At 44.1% G+C, this 25,258-nt stretch overlaps 1 protein-coding gene and 1 long non-coding RNA gene across 5 annotated transcripts in view; one reads left to right on the top strand and one right to left on the bottom strand.

The window, feature by feature from the left end:
- Window positions 1-25,258, top strand: part of gpr4 (G protein-coupled receptor 4) — a 37,497-nt gene that overhangs the window by 3,934 nt on the left and 8,305 nt on the right. The window contains exons 2-3 of one of the 4 annotated variants that reach the window (XM_037081129.1): window positions 9,457-9,509; window positions 22,820-25,116. The exons of 1 other annotated variant lie outside the window; for it this stretch is intronic. The gene's annotated coding sequence lies outside the window, so the exon portion shown is untranslated. The remainder of the gene's footprint in view (window positions 1-9,456; window positions 9,510-22,819; window positions 25,117-25,258) is intronic. 2 more of the 4 variants (XM_037081127.1, XM_037081137.1) reach the window with 2 other exon arrangements.
- LOC119009678 lies at window positions 281-2,513 on the bottom strand. Its single transcript, XR_005071789.1, has 2 exons — window positions 2,067-2,513; window positions 281-677 (listed from the first exon to the last, which is right to left on the bottom strand). It is a non-coding gene; the product is annotated as an uncharacterized LOC119009678 (long non-coding RNA).

Below are 25,258 nucleotides of genomic sequence, written 5' to 3'. Positions count from 1 at the left end.
TTCTGTCCATATTTCTGCACATTTTCTGAAAGCGGATACGGATCAGTGGAGCAGTACCTCTAGTAGTCATGTCGGGGGGAGTGTAGCAGTGTAGCTCACGCAGGACACAACACAGGACAAGAGAAAGAGGTTTGAAAAAAAAAATAAATGACAAAAGCTTTTGAGGAGAGGTTATGTGAGTTGGAGAGAAAGTTTCAAACATCTGTGTGATGTGACTATGATGTGACACACTGATTTAGTGTGGTCGAGGTGACCCAGAGAGAAAGTTTGTGGCCCAAAGAGGTTTAACATAATTACACAAGTCGAGAAAAATAGAAGAAATTTTATTTCAACAAACAAAAGTTAAACCAAAGCCTTCCAGACTAACTACAAACGGATGGGCCGGCAGAAAAAGAACAAAAGAAGGGAAGCCACCTCGGTCCAACCCTTACAGGGCCGTCGGAACCGGGCTCTCCCCACTTCCCTACCCCAGACATTCCCCAAACTAAACCCTACGAAGAAATAGCGCCACAAAACTGAACCACCGGACCCACCAGAAAAGACAAAAAGAACAAACAACCAAAGCTCCACATGGCCAGTCTGAACTGCTGCTGCTGTCGGGCCACGACTGGATAAGAAGCCAGACTTGTGTCCCCTCCTCTCTTTATCGACTCCTCAATCAGCCTGAGCAGGTTCACCTGGAGAGAGGAGGAAAACAACAGCCAGCATGAGTCAGTGACATCACGGCATCACATGATCAGAAATGCAGGAGGGGGGGAGGGCATGTAACAGTGATGTTCTGGAGTAACTTGATCGACCGGGGGAAGTTATTGATGCTTATTTGGCACGTGCACCAACAAGTCAATCTCCCTAAAACTAAACACACACGTCGAGCTGGCGGACGGACAAACAGACAGTCGGATAAACGTCGGCCTGCAGGCTCACCGCTCTCCTAATCGGATAATTTTTGCAGAGACGCTGAGAGGTGTCACGATTCTGGTCTCTCAATTAGAGGGATGACTCATGCACAAAAGTGAAGGTGGCAGCGGTTTGAGTCACACACACACACACACACACACACACACACACACTTCCAGAACAGTCCAGTGGTGAAAGTGCAGCTACGTGTTTAATTGGGGGTCTGTGGTGTTTTTGTGCCGGTGAGTACTTTCGTCGTGGGCGACTCTGCTTTTGTTTCCTCAGAGTCAACAGCTCATTTGCATCTCCAGTCAACCTCTGCTTTGTTTGTTGTCATGGTGATAAGATAATTGTTAGTTATCTCCAAAAAAATCTCTTTCGTCACGGCACATCAGAATTACCAGTTTAATTATCCGAAATTAATTGTCTATTATTTTCCCTTCCTGTCATCATCAGTCACCGGCGGCTCTGTTCTTAAAAGACATTTTAATTTTAATAGTTAACTGGTCTGAGATCAGTGAGGTGACACATTACAGCTCTATCACTTCTTTAACTAAGTGATTATGAGAAGGTAATTAGCTTCTTGTAATTCATCGCAGTGAAGGGGTCAAGAACTAATAAGTTTTTAATTAGCGTCATTAGCTCATTACATTTTCAGGTCTGAAACCAGGATTAATGGGTGTCTGACAGGCGGGATGATACGAGCTGTGTGTCAGACATATTTTATTCATTTTGAGATAATGGTCTGGTTCTTTGTCTAAGTGGAGCTGTCTGTGAGCTAATGCCTCAAGTTTAAAACTAAATCCAAGTGTTACTGCTGAGAGTTTTGAAGCTCTGGCGAATTTGAATCGCGTTTCTTTTTGTCTACAAGTGCGATCGAACTGTTTTTGAATTGATCTGAATCTGATTTCAGTACAGTTTCCTTTCTGTAATCAGGACAGGACTGACCTGTCATCACAAACAGGACTGACACTCTTTCTGATTAATTATCACTGTTTTTTCTCGCCTGATCCACCCGTGGCACTGGCGCAGCGTTGACAGGGGCAGAATAGTCCGGGCAGCTCGTGAGGACGCAACGTGACATCAGTGTCAAGGTGTTCAGAGAGTGTCACGAGACTCAGCTGTGAAAACTATCCAGAGTTGTAACATCCTGTCTGAGCGTTACAAACCTTCTGTGCAGTGTTTTGGTTTCTGATAAGTCATTCATCCGTCACTCGAACTGGACTTCCTGGTTCAGATTTCTTCATCTCGACAACACGCCACAACCGACGCAGCTGTTTTTTTTAAGGCAAATCATTGGAGGATTTCTGCGAATGGAAAAAAAAAAAAAGAAGGATCCTGGTATCAATAAACTTTGAAAGGCCGCGGAGCTCATCTCTGTGTGTCGATGGGATGATACGGCTGACGGCCTGCAGACCGAGAGAGAGATTTAAACAAAAGAGAGGAAAAAGGAAAGTGCAGAGGTGTGTGTTAGCCTCTCTGCATGCGCGTGTGTGTGTGCGCGTGCGTTTGTGTAACTGCTGATAGTCTGACGCCGCGTCTAAATGCACCCAGGGCGTGATGAGGTCACTGCTGTCTGTCTGTAAACACTGTTAGCCCTGTTAGACACACACACACACACACACACACACACACACACACACACACACACACACACACACACTCAGATGTCTCCAGTGTGGAGACAGCAGCACCTGTGGCCGGCATTAGAGCAGTTTCAGATGGTCGATAACCATCTCACTCTCTCCCTGTTTGCCTTCTTTCTTTCCCATTAACCTCCATCTCTCCATCCTCCCTCCCTCTTCCTCCTCCTCTTCTTCTCTCTTTCCATTTTACGTCCCTTTCTTTTACCCCCCTCTCTATTTTTCTGAAGATCAATGACCTTGTCCTCTTTTTATTCCCTCTCTTTTCTCCTCTACCACATCATTTTTTCTCCACTTTCATTTTCACTCTCTCCTTTCTAAGAAAATCTAAAATTACCCTCTCTATCTCTCCATCCATTCGGCGCACCCACTTTTTTTTTCCATCTCTCACATTTTTCTATCTCTCTGTCTCTTATCTCTCCCATGTTCAGTATCGTTCACCTCTCCTCTCTTTACTTTCCCTCTGATCAATATTTTTCTTCTTGCTCTCTTATTTCTCTCATGGTTTCGTTCAAACCCTCCGACCGCTTGAGCTGCGTTTAAAATGCCGTGAAGTTTATTTCTGGGGTTTCACAGAAGATGGCGATCTCACTGGAACTTGTATTTCTGTGGTTGCTGCAGACTGTATGACAGCTGTGTTCAGGCTGTTGGCTTAAAGTCTCAGATGGACTTTTTCCGTGAAGCAGCTGGATTCACAAGATAAACGTGGTCATCCACCTCACCAGGCTTCGAGCTAATGTGCCTGTGGCCGAACACACAGTTGCTGATAGCTGTGGGCGTGGTTTAGGTGTGACGACCAGCATGCGAGGCGACTGTTCGCGTTAGTCTCGCTGCTCAGTTTTATTCGTTTATTTCATTGGAAAACAGCAACGAACGACTTCAGCAGCAGATTGATTTGCCCACTGACTCAGCTGGAGGTGACGCTCTCCTACTGTTGCAGTTTTTCTCGATTGTTTACACACATTTTACGAAAGCATGCCTCATACTCTCAGAACTCTACACACAAGTCAAAAAACACACACACTCACAATGGTCAAAACCCCTCAGTTCTCCTGCAAAATGAAACTTTACATTCAAAACTGCACTTTGAGTGTAAAGAAGGAATTGTGCTTGTAGTTTAGCAGAATTGGTTCAGGGGGTTGGTGCATGAGTTACATGAAAAACTGTAATCTGATTGGTCAAAGTTAGTCAGTGAAACACGGTGATGGACAGATGGTTCGTCCAATCACGTGCCTGACAGTTTCCAGATGGTTTGGCGTGTCGGGTTAATGACATTTTCAGTGTCGCTCTCTCACTTTCTCTCCTCTGTTTCTGTCTCTCCTGTTGCTGGTTTGACTCAAAGGCACTTCCAGCAGATGTTGAGTCCCGTCCAGATGTTTCGCTTCAACACCCCACTGAAATTAATGAGGCGGCTGATGTGGTTGCACTGACCAATTGTGCATATCTGCCAGAGGAGGAAAAAAAAAAGTTATAGTAGAAAGGCTGGTGTAGGAAATCAGATTAGTGGTTATTAAAAAACTCTTGCTCTCAAAACCACATGCTGACATGAAAACAAAGACTAGTAATCTGCTATATAACTGGCACAATTTAGGGAAGGAGTCAGAGCGATTCAGTGATGGAAAATGCTCGGAGTGAATCTGGATGAAATCTGAAACAGACAGTGTGATGATGTCTTGTTATTTAAAGTGTCGGTCGAAAGGAGAGGAAATAAGATATCCCTCTCTTCCTCTATCCATCTCTATCAGCCTCATTGTGTCTCTCTCCCATCTTCAGTCTCTCATCAGCTCTGCAGCTATCGACTGTTTTAGTAATGGAGTACTGAAGATGATCAGACGAAACTGTAATGATCCCAGCAGAAGAATGGGAACGCTGCAGCGGCAGGATGAAATAAGACACATCAAATTACTGCTGCTGTCATAAAACTCATCGGATTTTACATTTATATTAACTTTTAACTCCTCCAAACACGACACTTGAGCTCTCGTTCAGATTCATACTATGATTTTCCCACAAGGCATCTTTTTTTTTTTTTTTTTTTTTACTTCTTGCTCTCATTGTCTCTCTGATGAAATGGATCCAAGAAGACATTGAGGTCTAAATGTATATCTGATCCAGATATGGTGTGGCCTGTCCTGTGTCATGCTGAGTCGTTATCCTGCAGCGTGTAATTGTTGGTGTTAAACCAGAAGAATAAAGATAGCTTGTTTTGATTATACGGTAAATGCGGTTTAAGGTTTAACAGATTTAAAGGACACAAGAGCCAAAAAAGTCACTCAACACAAACTTTAAACATTGTCTTGGTGACCAGAGTTATTTCTGATTTTATATTTAAAGCAAATGGCTTATTTTTTTCTTTATCATCATTTTTGGATAAATGTTCACACAAAGGACTGAAGGATTTATTACATTGTCAGACTGGTTTGAAGGCAGGGAGACAGCATATTTTTAAAGTTTCAGTTTCAGCCGCTTCACTCTGTATGACGTGTTTTTGGAAGTGACCAAAAAAAGGAGTGGAGCCTAAAGTCTATAGCAGCTGGTCGGATTAACCTGCCCTGGGAAAAAATGCACAGGCCCCATATTTAGGAATATTCAATATACAAGCACACAACTAAAATAATGGAGGTCAGAAAACTTGACTTTCACACAGGAACTTCACACAGGGAGTTCAGGTTTTAAAGCTGGATATATAGTTCTCAAAACCTTTTTGCTAAATCAAATATTATTCCAGATATTTGTTATGGGTGGTGTTTTCTCTGCTGTTTCACGTTAAACACGTTCAACTAGTGACACATTGGATGGCTTTTAGTCAAATGTATTGTATCAGGGGATAAGCAGTTAGCACTTGCTGCAAAATTCAAGATGCCAATCTTTGGCATTTTAAATGTGTACAAGTGAGTAATGGAACGAGTAAAATTAGACTCAGCAAGCTGTGAGATCATGAGTTTCAGGAAACTGTTCGCTGAACACCTCCAACTCCTCTCAGCGACCTACACAAACCTTTAACGTGTCCGGCTGCTGAGCGCAGCGTGAGATCAGATCACGGCTGTAATAATTAATGACTGACTTCTTTATTAAAACACACTGAGTTTATTTGGCGGCGCTGTGAATAGATGCACCAGGTGGTCCTCTGTTGTATTTCTGACAAAGTAGTGTTGGATATCACTTGTTGTTGTCGAGGTAACCACGGGCGCTGACGGACTGACCGGGACTGACAGTTTAAAGATAACGACTTCAAGGCCTCATGTCAGTTTATAAGATATAAGTGCTTTATTTTAGCATGAGACTGACAAACTCAAGTTAAGTCAGTCTCCTGGGTGGTTTCTTCCTTCAGCAGCAGTATCCTACATTAAAAGTGTTCACAGCGTTGTGCGGGTGGAGCAGTAGGTGGGGAAACGTAAATAAGCAATGAGGGAAAAGGTGACGACGCTCTCTCTTTACTGTAGCCGTTGTTCCTCCAACATGGCAGCGTTTTCTCTTCCTGACGTTTCTGTTCTCAGAGAGAATCCATGTCCTGCACAGACATCTCACCCCGTCACTTCTGATTTGCTGTAACTTGTATTTTCCACGATGGCAGCCTGCAGATTTGTGTGCGCGCTCATGATTTAACCTCGCTGCTCTTGACTGACCGCCAGCTAGTGCCTCAGCCGAGCTGACAGAGAAGCCTGTTTGTTTTAAATGAAATTCAAAATATACTAAATCATTCTGAGAGGCACTTTGGTTTACAGAAGAGTTTACTACTCCGCAGAGAGGAGAGTTTACATTTTCATCTATTGGTGCACATTTTGATTTTTTTTTTTTTGCTAGGATTTGTTTTAGTTCCCTCGATAATAATAATTTGTAAAACGCCTGCATCAGGCTGTATTTACCGGCTGCACCACATCTGTCATGTATGTGATCCTGCGTGTATCTACTTGTATTTTCGTCTACAAGCCCGTGTAACAGCCAGTCAGTTGTTTGATTTATGTCAGATATTAGTAACCCACCTCAGCTGGAGTTCAAAGAGTAAAAAGATTTTATAAGCCTTCTTGCCCTGCGTGCCCTCGTGTCACTCGACATGACTAACCAGAATAGAAACTGACCAATCAGATGCGGAGAGACAAAACAGGAAGTGGCACAGGAAGCAGCCGTATCCTGGCTTGCTCTCACAAAACACATAATTACACACACACGCTCGGGCTTGTAAGCTAATGAGGACCCTCATTTACATTAAACTCTGAAAACTAACCACAGTTTGTGACTCAACCCTCTGAGATAAAATGTCCACACTTTCAAAAATGTCCTTGCAAAGATAAAAGTACAAGAGCACATGCACGCTCAGATTAAAGACTTATAATCATTATTACATAAAGGTCATAATAACTATATCTTTCAACTGATTTTATCTCTTATCTCTCCTCCTGTTTGCTCCTGCGTTTACATTTTCATACATTTTCAAATCTTTATTTCAGTGTAATTTAAGCTGCTGCACATGTGACCTATACCCTAGTTATTTCAGATATACATCACTTCTAAAATTAGTCCTGACTGATGTGTTGAGTACACTTGTGTCATGTATTTTGTTTTTTATTTTCTTTTTGATAACACTGACGAGGTTTGACCTCTGCTGTTGTCTGCATATTGTTGCGTGGCCATTACACCCGGGTTAACTCCCATCCGTCAGCGCACACACACGCTCACACACACACACACACACACACGCTCGTCTACACGCCCGCACATACCCTCGACTCGACAGAAATTCAGACAATCATATGCATTCTCCCTCTCTGTGCCTCTGACACACAAACACAGAGCTCCGGTGGGATTAGTCTGGCAGGCAGCGCCTCAGAAATGAGTGGAGGTTTTCTGCAGCCTGTCATTAAAACTGCTGACACCTCCACATCCAAACCTCCACTGGAATATCATTTGTCTGAGGTGCAGCGAGCAGCCGAGGACGCGGCGTACAAACCGCTGTGTCCCGCCGACAGGCTGCAGAACACTTCACACGCACACCGAACATGTTAGACAGCTAATAAAGCAGTGGCTTTATCCTGCAGGAGAGGTGTGAGGAGGGCTTTTTTGGGGGGTTGAAAAAAGTACAACACATGAGAACACCCTGTTCACATTTTATGTTTATGTTAAAATCTTATTGGTGGGGATGAAATATGATGAACGTGCCACCCACAGACAAACCACGGGGTCAAAAAAACATTTACATATGGTCAGAATTTAGCGCAGAAGTGGACTGTTGGGGACAAAGAGGATCTGCTGCTTTTAGTCCATCTGTGGGAAAGAAGTTCAAACAAAACTTAGTGGTACTGATTGAGTTTTCATGCATCAATCTGAAATGCTAATGCTTTATTTCATTTGCTGAAAATCTGATCAAGTGGACAAAAACAAAGCGGCCCACTGGAAAAAAAACCTGCATCGTCATCCAACGGAAGACTACAGCAACACAGGTGCTCAGCTGAAAAGACACGAGTATCATACATCATGTACTTTGTATTGGCTGCTGCTGAAAGGAAAGGAGTTAGTCACACACACACACACACACACACACACACACACAGTGCCTCATTCATTCCTCTCCAGACGTACAGTAACAAGCTCTGGTGATCTGATCAGGGCCAAATTAAGATTTGTCCAATAAAGCTCGATGCGGGAAACGTTGCAGGAAAATGAGGCAGTTTTATTGAAGTCATTAATTTTCCCTGCAGGGCGTCAGGTTGAGCCTACAAGGTCTTTGAAACATGGAGGGCTGCATGGCCACCCGAGCATGAAATGAACAGCCGGGATTAACTACCTGCAGCCTTCGACTTGCCTTCTGTCTCTGCCTCCGGCCGGCTCAGCCAGCTTTCTTCTTTCCTCTTCAGTTTCTCTGATTTCTTCAACCCGCCTCTTTCCTTCCATGACACTCGTGTCATTTCTTTTCCTCCTACGTGGTGATTACTAATCTCAATGCACCAGATGGTCACAGTTTCAGACGGTGTCAAGTACAAACAGGCTCGACACATAATTCAGGCAAGATCAATGAGATCAACACCAGGAGCCCGTAGCTACACTCAGCACAGCCTCATACCTGAACAACAGAATAGACCTGTATGTTGCGTAGCTAACATTATGTAACTGTTGCAGTTTCACATGAAAAGCCATGTTTGACCTCCTCCCTACACTGACTTTCTCGTTTTTTATATTGCCTGACTCCATCCTTTGCTCATGACATATTTACTACAGACACTGATGTAAACATCCATCAATTTAACCCCCGGACTGATGTGCACCTCTTCAAAAGAACACGTTGGGTCTACAGCAGCTACAAATACCACACGGAGAGCTGAAACTCTTTGGTCAGCTTGAGCTGCCAGTTGGTTCTCATGCCAGTATTAATATCAATTATGAGTCTTGATTGTAGCCAGCTGAAAGAGGACAGAAAAACACAGCCTGGCATCGAAGCAAGTAAAGACTGTGAGAAGAGAAGACAAAATAGATACGAATAGCGTTTATTTTGTGATCCTGCAAAGCAAAATATTACTCGAGGGTATGTAGTGCACAAGGAATTATGCAGACAATCATGATAAAGACATAGAATAATCAAGATTAATGTGCAAGGAAGGAAAGAAGTCAGGGGGGCTGATCTGATCTAGAATCCTCTCCAAAACACAAGTCATCTGAAGTCACCTGGTCTGGTTGGAATCCCTCGAGCCGTCCCCATGTTGCACTGCGTCAACGTTTGTACAATGAGACGTTTGTGCAGCGTGCAGACATCTTCCACTCGTCAACAAAAGCAATCTCATCTCCTACACCGATGTTTTGTGCTGTTGCGCTGACCCTGGATACGTTCAAACCTGAGACTGTTCTGAAAGTAAAGACATCGCTGCATGCTGGAGACGTATGTTAAGATACTGATGACCAGTTTTCTGTCTCCGATTTTTCATAGAACTTCCTGCGCTGACAGGTCGGCCGTCTCGAGCGAGGTGTCACAAGCACGAGGTAATAATCTCAGCACTCTTCATGGCTAAAAACAGAACCATGTGGGTAGATTCTGGATTTTCCTGCTAACTAATCAGCAGGCAGGACAGAATTAGACCCTCATCATGCAGTTAGGAGGGCTAAGTGATGATGCTGTGGAGAGGAAATGTCTGAGCAACATGTGTTGGTTTTACTACAGCAGAGCAGCCGTCTCTGCTAATCGTAGCTGTCGTGGGCAATAACTTCGATGTGACTCGGAGGTAAATGATGAGGTGGTAATGAAGCGGAAACGGGAAAAGGAACTTTTGTATTCCGCTCTTGTAAATCTCACGCTCAGTCTGTGCTGCAGTGTTGATTCGTCATGTCGTCGGTGTGGATGTGTGTTTGCATATGGAAATGAGGGCAGCAGCCTGTATGGGTAGTTAAACAGACCAATCATCCTGACACACCCAGCCAGTTAAGCATTTGTGATCCACTAACATTTGCATTCACTCTCTACTGATGATGGAAACCAAACTGTATCCTCCGACATGGAAGTGCAAAGTGTGTGGTTGACTATTAAAACACGGTCTGCAGAAAACATGTTGACTTTCTCAATTTCTGTAAACCACGGATGTGTGTCGAAACTTCACATTTATTCATGATGCAACTTAACGTTTCCTCCGGTTCAGATTTCAATTTCGGGAATAGAAAAAGTATTCTCGTCATATAGATGTTTCTGGAAAAAAAATGTGTTGGCTTAGTCATTAACAAAACAGTTACACAAAGGATCAAAGCCTGTTCCTGTGTCCAGTACACCGTCATTGAATGTCCTATCAGGGTCTCTTATCCAGCTTATCGGCCTCTCTTTGTTTCATTTTACTGCCGTGTGTTAGTGTAAACGGGCTGCAGGCCAGCAGTGGGCCTGTGGATGGAAATGGTTGCTGGTTGATTGAGTTCAGGAACATCGATAGAGAAACCGGAAGTGAGACACATGAAAGAGGGCCGACATCTGAGTGTGTGCTGGACGCTGTGGTCTGCAGGGAGTGACCCGGTCTGCAGAGGTACCTCAAATTCCTGAAATATTTCTCGGTGTGATTCATGTGACAACGCAGGAAGAGAACACTTTGAGTCTGTGAACGAGAGGAGGTATAAATCTGCAGAGTCAGAAGAGAAGTTCTTGGATCCCTTATCGGTGCTAAAGTTAGCTCCACAAAGAAAGCCAAGGAAGGAACTGAGGTTATGTTTTCATACCTGTCTTTCTTTTTCGGGCCGTAACTGTTCTGCTGCTGGAAAGTTCTGAGGGTTCAAACTCAGCTGCTGCGCATTCATTCTGCTACGATCTGCAGCCTGGAGAGCTGTGGGTTAAAGCTCAGCCTCTTCCTGACCAAACAAAGGTCCGGTGCTGCTGTCCTCCTGGTACACTGCGTTGTTCAGGATACGCTGATATATGTCGACTCGTCAGTCGCAGCGTTAGTGTCGGCAGAATCTCTCATCCATCTTTTCGTCACTCTCACTATCAAACATCATCTTTGACAAATTAGACTTCATCTCCTGTCAGTCAGAAAATGTTTTCTGTCTCAGCTTTAAACAGATTATTGACTGGTGTGTGTGTGTGTGTGTGTGTGTGTGTGATCCTGCTCTTCATCTTTCTTTCTAACTTCCTTCCTTCCTTCCTTCCTTCCTTCCTTCCTGTTTCCTTCCTTTCTTCCCACACTGTTAAGACTGTACCGTGTGCGGTCGACATTTAATCAGATTTGATCAATAGGGTTGTTGAGAAATTGTCAAAAGTCCTCTCTCCTCTCTCTCACACACACACACACACACACACACACACACACTCTCTCTCTCTCTTTCACACACACACTCTGTCTCTCACACTCACACACACACACACAGGTGAGACCGCCATATGACGGCAGCGTGGGTCCTTCGGGCTTCAGCCTCATGACTCAGCTCAGCAGCTGATGACGGGCTGGAGGCTGTTATCATGCGGTCGCTCTCTCTTGTTGTTCTCTGCTGCGCTCGGCGTCATCTTGTCGAACTTGTGCTGTGGTGACAGACGGCGTGTTCGGCCTGTGCCATAACAGCAACACATCCTGTCCTGATTATTATTTTCACTGATATTCTGGTGGTGTGACACGCTCGCTCGCATGTAGCCATTAACTTTGTCGCTGGTGAGCTGTCGTGGAAAAACTTACACGCTAAGACTTCCTTTTGTTGTTATTCACTGATTATTATCAGCGACAGCGACGTCATAATACGTGCGATTGTTAATACTTCTTCTTCATCTCGCGTGGAGCATTCTGGTTTGACAGAGCCTTCATCACCAATAAATCTGTGATCCAACACGACGTCTTCAGTTTCAAACGATGAATCCTCCCAGCAGTCATCCGAGTAAACTGAGAATATCAGTGTCATCTGAGAATTTCACTATAAATTGATTAGGCTTGGAAGCAGACACCGTCATTTGTATACAGAGTAAACAAAAAAGGGAGAACCGCACATCCTCTGGGAGCTGCTGTATTGATTTCAGCTACATCAGGAGAGAGCTGGATTCACGCGGACTCGTCGTGGCCTGTTTGTTAAAAACAGAATATCACCGCTTCGTTGGTGCTGATCGTCTCATTGCTCCTTCTCCAAACATGGTTCCTCCGTCATGATCCTCTTTACATTGGAAGTTAAAGCCATCGGAATGTGATCGTTATATATTTCTGTGGATGAGACGTTTTTTGGGAACTGCTTTGTTTGTATGTGCTGTTTTAGGAACCCTGAGAACTCTCTTTTCTGTCCATCACTACACGCTTTCATTTCTTTTGTGATGTGTGCTTCATTATTCGACAACTGCTCTCTGAGGTCACATTAAGTGAACACAGACGGAGACGTAGGCAGTGATTGATTCTGTCATCCTGTCGATATCTGCATCCTGGAGGAAAAATGTCTGTGCAGGAAAAAACCTCCCAGCAGCTCGTCTGTACGGTCACCACAGCTTTGATTACAAGTTTAAAGACTTAAAGAGCGGACGACAGGTGGGCAGCAGGTGGATGACATCATGACCAGAGTTACAAGAAGGAGGTCAAGATGTGGGCAGCACCTCAAGCTACACTTTGCATATTGATGAGATCCTGGTAGGGAAGGATCAGCACAGATACATCAGGCTTCTGTGTTGGTTTAATCCCTGGTTGCAGGTGATGTGGTCACCAGGTGAAGCACAGCGGCGGTTCAGATCCCTGCAGTCATAACTTTCTCATCACTTTTAGCGTTTATGAGGGAACTCTCATCATCGCTGTGAGACTGTATTTCTGTTTCTCTCCAGTATGAGTTGATGATTTATCCATCTTGTTTGTGAGGCGGTGATGATAACAGCATTGTGTTAATGGCAGCTGCCCTTTGTCACGCTGTCCTGGCACGATAGATGCTGATCTAGTAGTTGACCTAGTAGCTCCTTGGGCGTGTAATTCAACAGGTTTGGCACTGGTGACACCGCAGCCCTCCTGTGTATTAGTTTACCAGTGTTGACGAACCTGATAGTGAGGCATTGCACGACCAGGCGAGACAGGAGTAGCCATGTGAAGCAGACTGACGCTCATATCAGACCACGACAGACAATATAAACAGAGAGGATTATGATCAGAGAATGAAAACAACGCGTCACCGGACACTGGAGTCGGATTCCTCGGGTGCGTAAATATCAGTAAAGCTGATTGTGATTATTTGATACATCATAGCGCGGGACGACTGGGAGACATCATGTAACAGATGACCTGGTTCGACACACAACATTACTCACAGCTGAGAGCCTGTGACATGTTCCACTCACCTTGCTGGGGACCAGTGCAGGTCAATGTGACACACAGTTTCCCTGCTGAGCTTTACAAATGTGACACAGGCGCATGACAGACATGTTCTGGTCTTTGCTGACTCACACTGTGCAGGGACACTGAAGTCAGATGCCATAGTAGTGCCTTTTCCTCCAAAGATATTACAGAAACTGATTACCTTGCTGGAGACTGAGCCGTTCTAATAATACAGTCTGGTTGTTTGGTCCAGATATACCCAATCATCTCCACCGTAATCCAATCTGAAGTCACCGTCTGTTGTGACTCACCTGTAAAAGGATTAGGCCTTTGATGGATCGTTGTAATAACGGTAACCCTGGGCGGCAGCCGCACTGCTGGTGACAACCTGCTGTCAGCACTTCCTGTAACAGAGTAACAATTTAAACAAGGTGCTGGACAGGTCGTGGAAACTGTCGCAAATTATGACATCAGCACAGCGTACGATAAACAAACTGAGAGGTGAGTTGAAGCTGCAACATTTCACAAGATGCCGTAATGAATTTATCTGATCAAGACTTTTGAGATTTTTTCCTCTCATGGTCCCCAGAATAATCACTGATCATGAACGTCGTGAGGGTTAAAATCGGTTCGTAACAGGATCTCTCTGAACCTGATGACTCCCATCATCCTCAGCTGGATGTAAAGCTAACACTGCATCCTGATGAGCAAAAAAGAAACTTTCTTAGATTTTCTGTCTCTTAGATTTACATTTACTGTACGTATATAAAGAAGATGTCACATAAATAACAGGTCAAATGTCCCAATAAATAAAACTGATTTACTTCTCTAAAATAAATGCTTGCAACCATCTAAGATCACTGTGACACAGCTGCAGAAGCCTCGACTCTGATGGGATCGTTTGTGTTTTCAGACTCTGCATGAATGTTACATTATCGACAGTATTACAGTTTTATAGATCGTTGCTGGAAGCAGTGTTTAAAGTTTGGTTTGGATCAGTATCAGTGTCTCTTGTGAGAGAACAATTCTCTGTACATCTGTAGCCTCTACTATAACATAACATGACATGAGGGTAATTTCATTAGAAGCCTGACATGTCTAAATCAGATTTGTGAAATGTTTTACAGCGGCTGTAGGACTGCAGCCTGTGGCTTCGTCAGCGACCCTCTGTAGCTGCCGTCCTGCCACATCCGCTCGTTTGTCTTCTCTGTAACATGAGCGCTGGTGTTACAGCCGCTGGCCCGCGCCCACGTGACGCAGCAGATACGTCTGACCACAGATGTTGTGTTTATGATAACGCAACAAAAAGAGAGACTATCATAAGAATATCTATTTATCTCTCTAGGGAGCTGCCAGTGGAGGGAAACAAATGACACAAAATGTGGACCGGTGTGTCGAACTGTGATGTATGAAGTGTTTCAGAGAGGCCGCGGGATGCAGTTTGGAGCTGATGGTGTGTCTGAGTGAAACAGGCCCCTCGACATTTATTCAGCTTTATCATAAATCATTCTGAGAAAGTCATGAAGAAGCTAAGAAACACTTAATCACCACAAGAGTTTAAAGAGTCCTTCTTTTGCTACTTACTGCATAATTTAAATTGATGACTTTCTCTTTGTAAGATCACTGATTCTGCAGACCGAGCCGTGTAGTCGTCACACATCTGGTTTGGCAGGATTGTCGACAAAGTAACAAAACAAAATAGTTTGTAACCTTTGGACTATATCGATTACACCTGCTGCTAATCTGCAGCAGCATCACTGGAACACAGTCATACGTCTTCTTCTACACAGCACAGTTTCTCTCGTGTTCGCAGGTTTCATGTGACAGTAAAGTACAGTCACAGTCTCACATTTGGATGATATGGTGCTAACGTAAAGAGCTTCTTTACGAGACCTCAGCTGTGGGTGTTTATTGGTGCGTTAAGGCTTTTTTTTTCACGCAGCGCTCCGGGGAGTTACAGTAAGAAGTGTTGAAGCAGGGCAGACTCCCTCGAGTCCCGCAGGAGGAAAACAAAATACAAACAACAAGCATCAGCCATCTGGAGGCTGCTGTGCATGAACAAGCAGTTGCTCTTTGGCTTCCGTAAAAAAAAAAAAAGTAATTTAAATTTCGGTAACAGTCCTTCATCTTATTTCATGCAGTTTCCCACAATGCCTCAGCCCTAAAACTGCAGAGTTGTACAGATCACACTGATGTCCTGCTAGCTCTCAGCAGCTGAATGAGGAGTGAGGGTCAGGTTACGAACCATTTGTTCAGTCCTGGAAGTTGAGGTGAAGAGTCAGTCAGCGTAGGGAGCATCTCACCTCTGCACAGCTAATGTGACATCACACAGGTGTGTGAGGGGAGGGAGTTTCATATCAAACTCATCGACCGGCCAGCAAACACTTCTGATGACATGTAGCATACGTAGCATTAGCCTCAGTTTATCCTCTCGTTAATGAGTTACTTTCCAAAAATGATTCCTCTTTAAGAGCACTAAGAATGCAAATAAGTGTATTTCCCGAAATACAGCCCTCTGAAAGTGACTACATGAAAACATATCTTGACTCTAAACACACACACACACACACACACACACACACACACACACACACACACACTGTCTGTCTATCTGCACTTTCGGTCATGGAGCTGTTAAATCAACTTTCTCCTCTCCTCTCCTCTCCCCTCTTCTCCTCTCATCTCCCCTCCTCTCCTCTCCTCTCCTCTCCTCTCCCCTCCTCTCCTCTCCTCTCCTCTCCTCTCCTCTCCCCTCTTCTCCTCTCATCTCCTCTCCTCTCCCCTCCTCTCCTCTCCTCTCCTCTCCTCTCCTCTCATCTCTCCTCCCCTCCCCTCCTCTCCTCTCCTCTCCTCTCCTCTCCCCTCCTCTCCTCTCCTCTCCTCTCCTCTCCTCTCCTCTCCTCCTGCTCTGTTTATTGTTGCGAGGTTCGACAGGATGATGTCGGGGCTTTTCCCACCACACTTATGGGAGCTGACATGGAGCCGTCCTCCCTCCTGTTTACAACTCATTATGACAGTCCGTCCCTCGGGGACATCTGTCTCAGACTCTGAGCAGCGAGGACACGAGACGCAGCCCAACTGTTGTCTCGGATGCTGTTGGCGATCATGATGGTTTTACGAGATATTGTCTCTAACTTCCTGAAAGGCGGTACACGTTAAAACCTGGCAGATGTGACCGACTCATTCCTGCAGTTTTGGTGAAAACAGGAGGAAGTGCAATCATGCCGCATGGCTTCTCTTCAATTATATAAATGAGGTGGACAAATTATAAAAAAAACACCTCTGAAGTCAAACTGCAGCCTCCAAAATGACAAACAGAATGAAATAATCTTCATGAAGCTGTGATTTATTGCAGGACTGTTGTATTAAGTTTAATCAGGTCAACCTGAGTCATTTGTGAGATGACGTTTAGCTGTTTTCAGTGTCGTATTACAGCTGTAACAACTCTGTATTCCAGGAACATTTATCTAATCTCATCTCTTATCTTTACTGCTGTATCGGCACGACGACATGGGAAAGTCTCTTGTAAAGCTGTTAAACTGATGTTTTCTTTTCCATTAAGGTTGTTGGTGAGAGTGAACGGCTGAAATCAAACAAAAAGAGTCCAGAGCTGCTGCGACATCGCTGCTGCTGCTGGTTGAAACCACTCAGTTTAGCTGCCGCGGTTGTATTCTGTTGGTTTTCTGCTCTGCAGTTGTTTCACAGATCTCGTAACAAACATGTCTGCCGCCACCAGGGAGAAACTGACTGTGTGGAAGTAATGGTTAAATATACAGCCAGTGGGTTAGAGGACAGATCTGCCTGGAGAAATGGACCATTTCTGGACTTTTTTCATGATGATGCACAGAGGACGGCCGGGCTCATCCTGCAGAAGCTCGCTGCAGAGAGGTTTATTCCTCTTCTGCACCTGTTAGCTGATAGTTTTATGACTTAGGCAGATAGATTGACAGGGAGTGCAAAGGCTCAGTGTAAGCTGTGATGTTTCTGAAGAAAAAAAAAACATATTTCCTGAACGTTACTGTATTCTCAGTACAGGAATAGTCTGCACGGTGGCAGTAGGTCAAGGTCTTGGACGCTGTGAATGTGTCGGCGGTCTCGTGTAGTCGACAGCTGCTACAAGAGGAAAAGTAGAAAATAATTGAAAGTGAAGGTCCGTCTTTGTGTTTGTCTTGTCTGAAACGTGTAGCAGGGTTTTACTCCGGCTATGAAAATGTGCACGCAACAGAACACAGTCCGTTCGATGCCGTTGTTGTGACTTCATCGAGCTTTATGAGCATAAACAGAACATATTCAAAGGCTGGAATATATTGTTGAGATGACACGATGGCCCACTAAACCTGATTTAAATTAATAGGAAAGAATAACTCATCCAATATTATTCGGCCTGTGTATACAGTACATGTGTATACAGCTGCTGTGGAAATGATTATCATCCAGCTCGAGCCACGATAAACAAGAGAACAAACACTGAAGTGAATCAAATCATCCGTGCGCTCAGTGAGAACTGTGGAGGCGGCTCCATCCTCCTGTCGGAGGCTGGCTGCTGAAGCGAACACCCACCGTCCCCCGTCTCTGCTCCGTCAGCCCGACTGTCCCTGCTGCTCTCTGCCAACATGTCTGTGGAGCATAAGGAAGACGTGTCGTTCATGAGGGACTCAACGAAACTGTCAGTGCGCCTCAGAACTGATCACTCGGGTTTGACAAGGAGCCAAACAAGTGATGTAACGCGAACATGCCTTTGATTTATAGTTAATTAAGCCCCATGTGTTCAAACGCAGTTTAGTGCACATTCAAAATTAGAGCTACGGGAGAATATACTTTGTCCAGAAGTCCATGAAATCATCACAGTAGAAACATCAGATATGTCGCAGCAGCATGTTTGACTTTCTGCTTCTCAACATTTTACATTTTCACAAATCCCACAATGCAAATAAATCACTTCCTGCCCTCCATCTTCAGTTTCTCACAAGAAGCCATTGATCAGAACGGCTGCTTTTATAAACTCTTTTATCTAAAGCGGTTTACAGTTTGTCTCGATCGACACACGGCCGCTTAACGAAGCTATGAGAAGTGGAAGCATTCAAGCATGTAAATTTAGAAATGCAGTCTTCTACCCCGAGCCTTTGTTAGAGAAGTGTAGACCTCCTCATGTAAAGTCACGGCTAAAAATGGCCACATGCAGCTAGAAGTTGAGATGGTTTGATCTTTCACCTGTTTCTAAAGGTGACGATTGCTGCACACATGATTCGTTCGAACAAAACCACATTTTTCTTTTGATGGTGATATCATCGAATCGAGCATATGAAGAATGAGAGCGAGATGTGGCCCAGATGTGAAATATGCACCCAGGGTTGCCTTAAAAAGCAATAATCAGTGACACACAGTCAGATAAACATGACAAAGAGCAGCTCCCCGCCTGGAATATTAAAAAATATCTTTGATTGGAACAGAGCGACCAGTGGAAATCTCTCCGGCTTCTCTGAGATTTGAATCACCACCACCATCATCGTGTCGCAGTCACACTGACGGAAATCAGTCATGGAAATATGACGCTTCAGGGCAGCCATCACCCACGGGTCTCTGTGTCAGTAGAAAAATGTTAATTTCCCCCCAGACCTTCAAATTCCTCCTCAGATTTTCCTCCAGTCATCTTTTATTCTTCCCCAGGGGAAGCATGTTTGTGATCGGAGGGTTACCAGTTTGAGACCCCAGAAGAGTTGGTGGAATCACCCTCCGCCCTGAATATTCATAACCAACCACAAACTGACATGTTTAATCAAAGATCACATCTTTACAGGCGTCCTGGGAGCTCTGCAATCACAGGCACACAGCTATCAGAGCGCACTGGGCAAAGAAAGCATATTTATTTGATTAAAAAGAATATTAATAACTGCGTGATGCATATTTGCATTATTTCCATGTACAGTACAAATAGCTCTGGAGATTTTAAATTAGTTTTACATTCCCAGTCCCTCGGAGCAGTTTCAATCATTTGACATCCAGACAATATTGAAAAGTTGGAAATATTATTATTAATTCACCTCATCCAAGACCAATTTTTTTCCTTCATGAGACAATAAAGACAGCCTTAAACCTTGAACCCTGATGTATTAACGTCAGAGGAGTCTGACTTTGTTGAGTGGAGGATCATTTCAAAACAGGAATACTCGTAAAATCAAACATGAATAATTTACTAATAACATCCAGAAGAAGACAACACAACAAAAGTAATCCTTTCATATTGAGATTGTGATCTGGAAGAGCTTAAATGGAAATACTTCAACGCAGAATGTCATTTGAAATGGAAATAATGAAAATGAACATCCTGCAGAGTGCAGACGTGCAGGATCGTAGAGAGAGAGACTCGTCTGTGGTGATACCGGACGGCGAGCGGCATGTTGCTACTGGTGGGAACGAGCAGCGTCTCTGGTGTGCAGTATAAGTTGGACTAGCTGACTCGGGGTCAGTGGTCTCTTTATTCCACACATCGAATTGACATATGATAAACCAACTGAACTGACGCTCAGGCTGAAGAGAAATACTCTTGAGGTGATGCAGGGAAGGTTTTAGTGTTTAGAAGGAGACATTGGATGCACTCAGTCGAAGTTTGAAGCCACTTTCAGACTGTTTAGTCTTTGACATTACAAAGTCTGTTGAGACGAACAGTCCACAGAAGGATCATACAGGACTAACTTAAGGATCTAATGTCATTCAGGACAATGATGTTGGTACAGATATGCTGAATCTCTATGTTTCAATCTCAGCACAGGTAACACTAAAAACGGCTGCCAAATGTCCCGTCGTCTCACCAAAAACTGCCTTTGTGCAAATCCGCTCATATAGAAGTAAATTAGCTGTCTTGTAGAAATGTTGATGTGACACTGCCAACATTTCATTTAGGCGACGGAGATGTTTGCTTCGTCTCAACTGAATAAAAACAACCAGAATCTGATCGGGATCACTTTAGAATGTGTTCGTAGAGAAAGTTTGACGCCGTCCGGTTCGCTTTGAATTCCCCAGAGCCGCAACACACACACAGTGAGGAGACAACAGGAGTCTTTTTCTAAAATTCACGATGACCGACTTGAACCTCTGTGAGGAGACGCCTGATATCAAAAATGTGATAAATGTTGGGAAGTGGAGTCAGGAACATGGGTGGGACAGCTGTCCTGTTTTTCTCGTATCTGCTTGGCTGTAGCTCAAGTTCTTGTCCTTATTGTCTCTCTTAGAGGGCCAAAGGGCAACAGAGACTCGAAGAGAAAATTAAAGAAACAGACCAACCATCCAGCCACCCAACATGGATTCACATTTCTCTCTTTGTTGCCATAACTCCGACCGGGCACCGTACAGGTTACCAAAAACCCCCTAAACAGGTTGGGTGACCCCACGCGACTCCTGTTTGGTTACTTAATAGATCTAAACAAACCAAATACTGATATAGTAGTAAAGGGAATGTTTCCACTGTGGTTCGTGCCAAAGAAAATGATGTGTAGGCGTGATGACACCCAGGGGCCGGACCCTCCAGTGTCACTGACGCTTGGAACGAGTTTCGGTCACAAGGCCAAAAACATAATATCAGTCGTTCGTCTCCCGGCGTTCACATATCAAAGACCCCGTCAGCTGAACCGCTCAGGGTCAGTGATTCATGATGGCCGCACTTGTATTTGGAAAACAGATGTGCAGCCTTCAAATGAGTGTGATATTCATTCAGAGCTCGCTGACACTGAACACGCACACATAAAGATCATGTGTGTGTGTGTGTGTGTGTGTGTGTGTGTGTGTGTGTGTGTGTCTCCAGGAAGTGACCGAGTTGTGAATAGAAGGTGTGTTGACATGTCTGATGGTGTAGCATTACTGTCTTCCTGCTTCCTACTGTTTGACTGTCAACAGGAATGTTTGGCAAACAGCCACACACACACACACACACACACACACACACACACACAAAAACACACACACTCACACAAGGACACAAGGATATACACTTATGACATTTTGCATTTCCGCCCCTCTCTCACCCTCAGTTTATCCTAATTTCAACTTTAACCCAAAGAAGTGACTAAAAACAAGTCAGACTGAATCCTACCGTCGTTAATATCGTTTTACAAAGACGTATTATTAGTTTGTATATCCGATACTGTCCAGTGACTCCAGTACTACCTCTACATTAAGTGTTTTAGATGACCTGGCTGTATACAATGCATCTGATTGTCCGACTCTTCATCTCTTGTTTCACTGAACTTTGTGTTATTGATAAATTGGACCCTAAAATGGCTGTCTGGAGGAAACATCAATGACCCATTAGTCAAACAGTCAGACGGTGCGAGGAAGAAGTAAGGACTGAAATCCACGACACAAAAAATGTCTTAGCTCTCAAGGTTGGAAACACACACACACACACACACACACACACAGAGTCTAACAGTGAACGACTTCACTACGACCCTGACGTTTCCGTTTTCGAGGACACAGGTCAGGCTCGTGTTTGTGTCGTCTTCCCTCCTGGCACCGCCATCTCAAGTGTTTCTGTACCGACACGAGGAGTATTTACACATCCAGACAATTAAAGGAACATTTAACTGAACCTGAACGGACTGTATTGCCTCTGTATCCTGACACTTCCACTTACAAAGGTTCACAGGATTTGACATCACGAGAGTGAATACACAAAGGTGGTCTGATCAGTGGTGTGTAAAATGTGCTTCATTTGTCTGTTTCAGCAGCAGAGTCGCTGATTTTAAAGACTTTCACTGTTTTGGAAAATTAGTTGTTGTTTTCTCCCTCACTGACAGTGGATGAGCTTCACGTGTAGATTCTTGATAAAATCTCCTGACACACCACATCCTCCACAGTGTGGTCACAAAACACCTACTTATGACACAACTTGTGTTAAAGTGTAACTCTCGGCAAAAAGCAACACAGGTTTTATTTGTGATCGTATTCGAGTCAAACCTTTGTGTGAAAGCATAATTACGACGAATGAGGCACTTTTAAGATTGACCATAGTTTTGTTTTTGGGCAAGCTGATTTTCAATGGGAGTGCTACAACATGAAACTTTGCTCGTAGCATCACCAGGGTCTCTACACATGAACACAAGCATTGAGAACATTGTTTGTGTGCACAGAGTTGACTTTTTTTGAACAACTCACGTTAGCAGCTGTATCTCAAGGCAGGAAGGCTTGAGGAGCGGTCCACCATTAGTCTTCTTCCTGTGAGATCGCACTCGGGGATCAACACTTTTTGTCTGCCATGACGGCGACGCGCTGAAGTAACAGCTGCTTAGTGTTTTAAAAATAGCGAAAAAGTGCTTAAAAGTGCCTCTTTGGTCATTGTTATGCTTTTACACAAAGGTTTGACTCACATACACTCACAAATAAAGCCTAGGTTGCATTTTGGTGAGACTAAACGTTATCAAACCGTGAATTCAGCGACTCTGACTTCACCTTACAACGACCTTAACAGCTTGATTTTAACTTGTAGTGCTGCAAAACAAAAAATCTTTTAAGCATATTTGACTGTTTGGCTCGAGTTGATCATGTTGTTTATTCTTCCAGTTTGCTCTGGGAAAGTGAGTCTGAGAAGGTCGAGTTGTGATATTCGAGGTTTGCTCACCTGGATCGAGACCATGAGAGCTGAAGGTCCGAACAATAAGAGTGAAGTGCAGGCGGGAAGTGAAAGAGGACGAAAACTGCATCGCAAGTGAACGATGGAGGGAGGTGTATTGTTTGTGTGTCCTGTTGCAAAACCATGTGTGTGTGTTTGTACATGACAGGGAGAACATGTGAGGGTGTGTGTGTGTGTGTGTGTGTGTGTGTGTTCTGACAGCCAGCATGAAGTGTTGCACGGCTGCCTTGACCTAATCTCCTCTGGCAGCAGATCAGACGCTGCTGGGTTGCACCGGACAGCACAGAACAGGTTGATATAGGCCTCCATTGTACACACACACACACACGCACACGCACACACACATTCCTAATTTTTAATCACAAATAAACCCTCTGAATTCCAGCTGTGACGTGTGACCTCACACCTTCAGGTACAGTACACTGTACTTTATGTAATACACAACTTTTTTTGTAATTAGAAATGAAAGAACTTTCCAAATTGCAAATAATCTCTTGAATACATGCAAGTCAGCACAGACAGAGCGATGAAAGAAAGAAAGAAAGAACGAAAGATAAAAAGAAAGATTAAGAAAGAAAGAAAAGAATTAAGATTAAGATTTTTTAAAAAACTGAGCCACAGGATTGTGTAAAAAATCTCAAGATGACTCCTGAATTACCTCTGAGACACTAAGTCTTCACAGCCACTTGTTTTTAAAGGAGTAGGTTTAAGTTGACTGGAGCATGAAGAGTGACAGAGATAACAGTCCTGCTCTGACGATCGTATGCTGGCAGTGTGACAGCTGTGATGACGATCCATGTGCTCAGCAGTAAGTTGACACATTATTTTAAAGTCTGTTATTTTTGAATAGTTGGATTGTGGCAGCACAGTGGGCTCAGGCATGATTCATCAATGTTGTGTTTAGATCAGTCAAACAAACTTGGATCAGGCACAAAAAGTCACAAAAACAGTTTGAAATATGAGTCGATGGACACGAATCCTGTCGATTTTTATTCAACCAGCTGCTGTATGTGTTGGTGCACGGCTAACTAACTGTCCGTCAGTGGGACAGTCTGAAGGCCATGGCAGATATAAATCATGCTGCCTTCATGCCTGTACATAATACAGATCGGACCGCCCCGGCCTACAGAGCTGCTCCATTTTTAAACCAAAATTAGGACGCGTCTGCAAGTTTTTGTAAACAAGGTCGTCTCTCTGGTGTGTCACATTCAAATGTGCTGAAAACAGGAAATGGTAGCAGCAGTATGGAGGCCGGGGAAAATGACACAGTGGTTACTTTCTCTCTCTCTTTTTTTTTTTTTTACTTCAGTCTCTCAAACGCAGACTGAACGATGTGTGAGACGACTTGAACGAAGATGGATGGATAACTGTTATCTTTGTGTTGGAAAAGGGGTGAAAGTGAGTGTGTACACCCCTGTTTCATGTGTTCATCACAAGGGGTGGAGCCAATAAATACCTGTGACTCCTGCAGAGTCATCGAACACCTCTGGTGCCCTTTACTACAGTAAACCAGAAGTGTCAGTGGATGCAAAGACGAGTGGCTCTTCAGTTAAAGAGGACAAAGCGGTGTGATACTGTACTGCCGCACACTCTTGCAGGTGTGTGTAACATGACTCACGCACAGGCTGAATGTTTGACCTGACAGCTTACAGGAACCTCCCAGGAGGACAAACACACACATATCGTCACTCACATCCACACGAACGCCAGCGGAGCGCTGCGTGTGCGGGGCCATCGCACGCAAGCGCCACGCGATAAACATCTGTAACTGACAGAACAAACCACATTTCTTGTAACAGTGTCGACAAAGATAACATGAGTGATGTTTACTGCACGCTGGGAGACAAAACTCCCCCACGTCAGCCTGTGTTAAGTCATGTTGCTTAGGTGGACGAGGACTGACAACGTGTCCTTGAGCAACACATGACGCCCCAAAAACTTCCTACTGTAACCAGAAAGTTCACAGAGTCTGATGTGAGCTCAGAGCCAGAATCACACCCTGTCCTAAACACACACACACACACACACACTGAGGGCAGACTTTAAGTAGTGATAAGGTTGATTGACAGTGATTTTGTCACTGGCATGTGGCCCCCGCTGTTTTATCTGAGGAGGAAGTGAGGTCACGCTGGGTGGCGCTCAGCAGCGACAGATGTGATCTCAGTCGTCGGGTAGAAAAGCGCTGTGACTGCAGGCTGGAGCAGAGACACGACACGTTGTTGGAAAGGTTCGTTTTCTGAAAGTTGCTGCAGTTAAAAACTTAAAATCAAATCCATAAAAAAATCCCAGTACAATTTTTATTTTAGTTGTTTTTTAATTTTTAATGCCACAATTTCTCATTTCACTATTTTTTCCTTGATTCCTCTATT

Source organism: Acanthopagrus latus, chromosome 2 (assembly GCF_904848185.1).
Source record: "Acanthopagrus latus isolate v.2019 chromosome 2, fAcaLat1.1, whole genome shotgun sequence".
Lineage (NCBI taxonomy): Eukaryota > Metazoa > Chordata > Actinopteri > Spariformes > Sparidae > Acanthopagrus > Acanthopagrus latus.
Note: the sequence above shows the minus strand (reverse complement) of the source record. Positions and strands in the feature narration are given on the sequence as shown.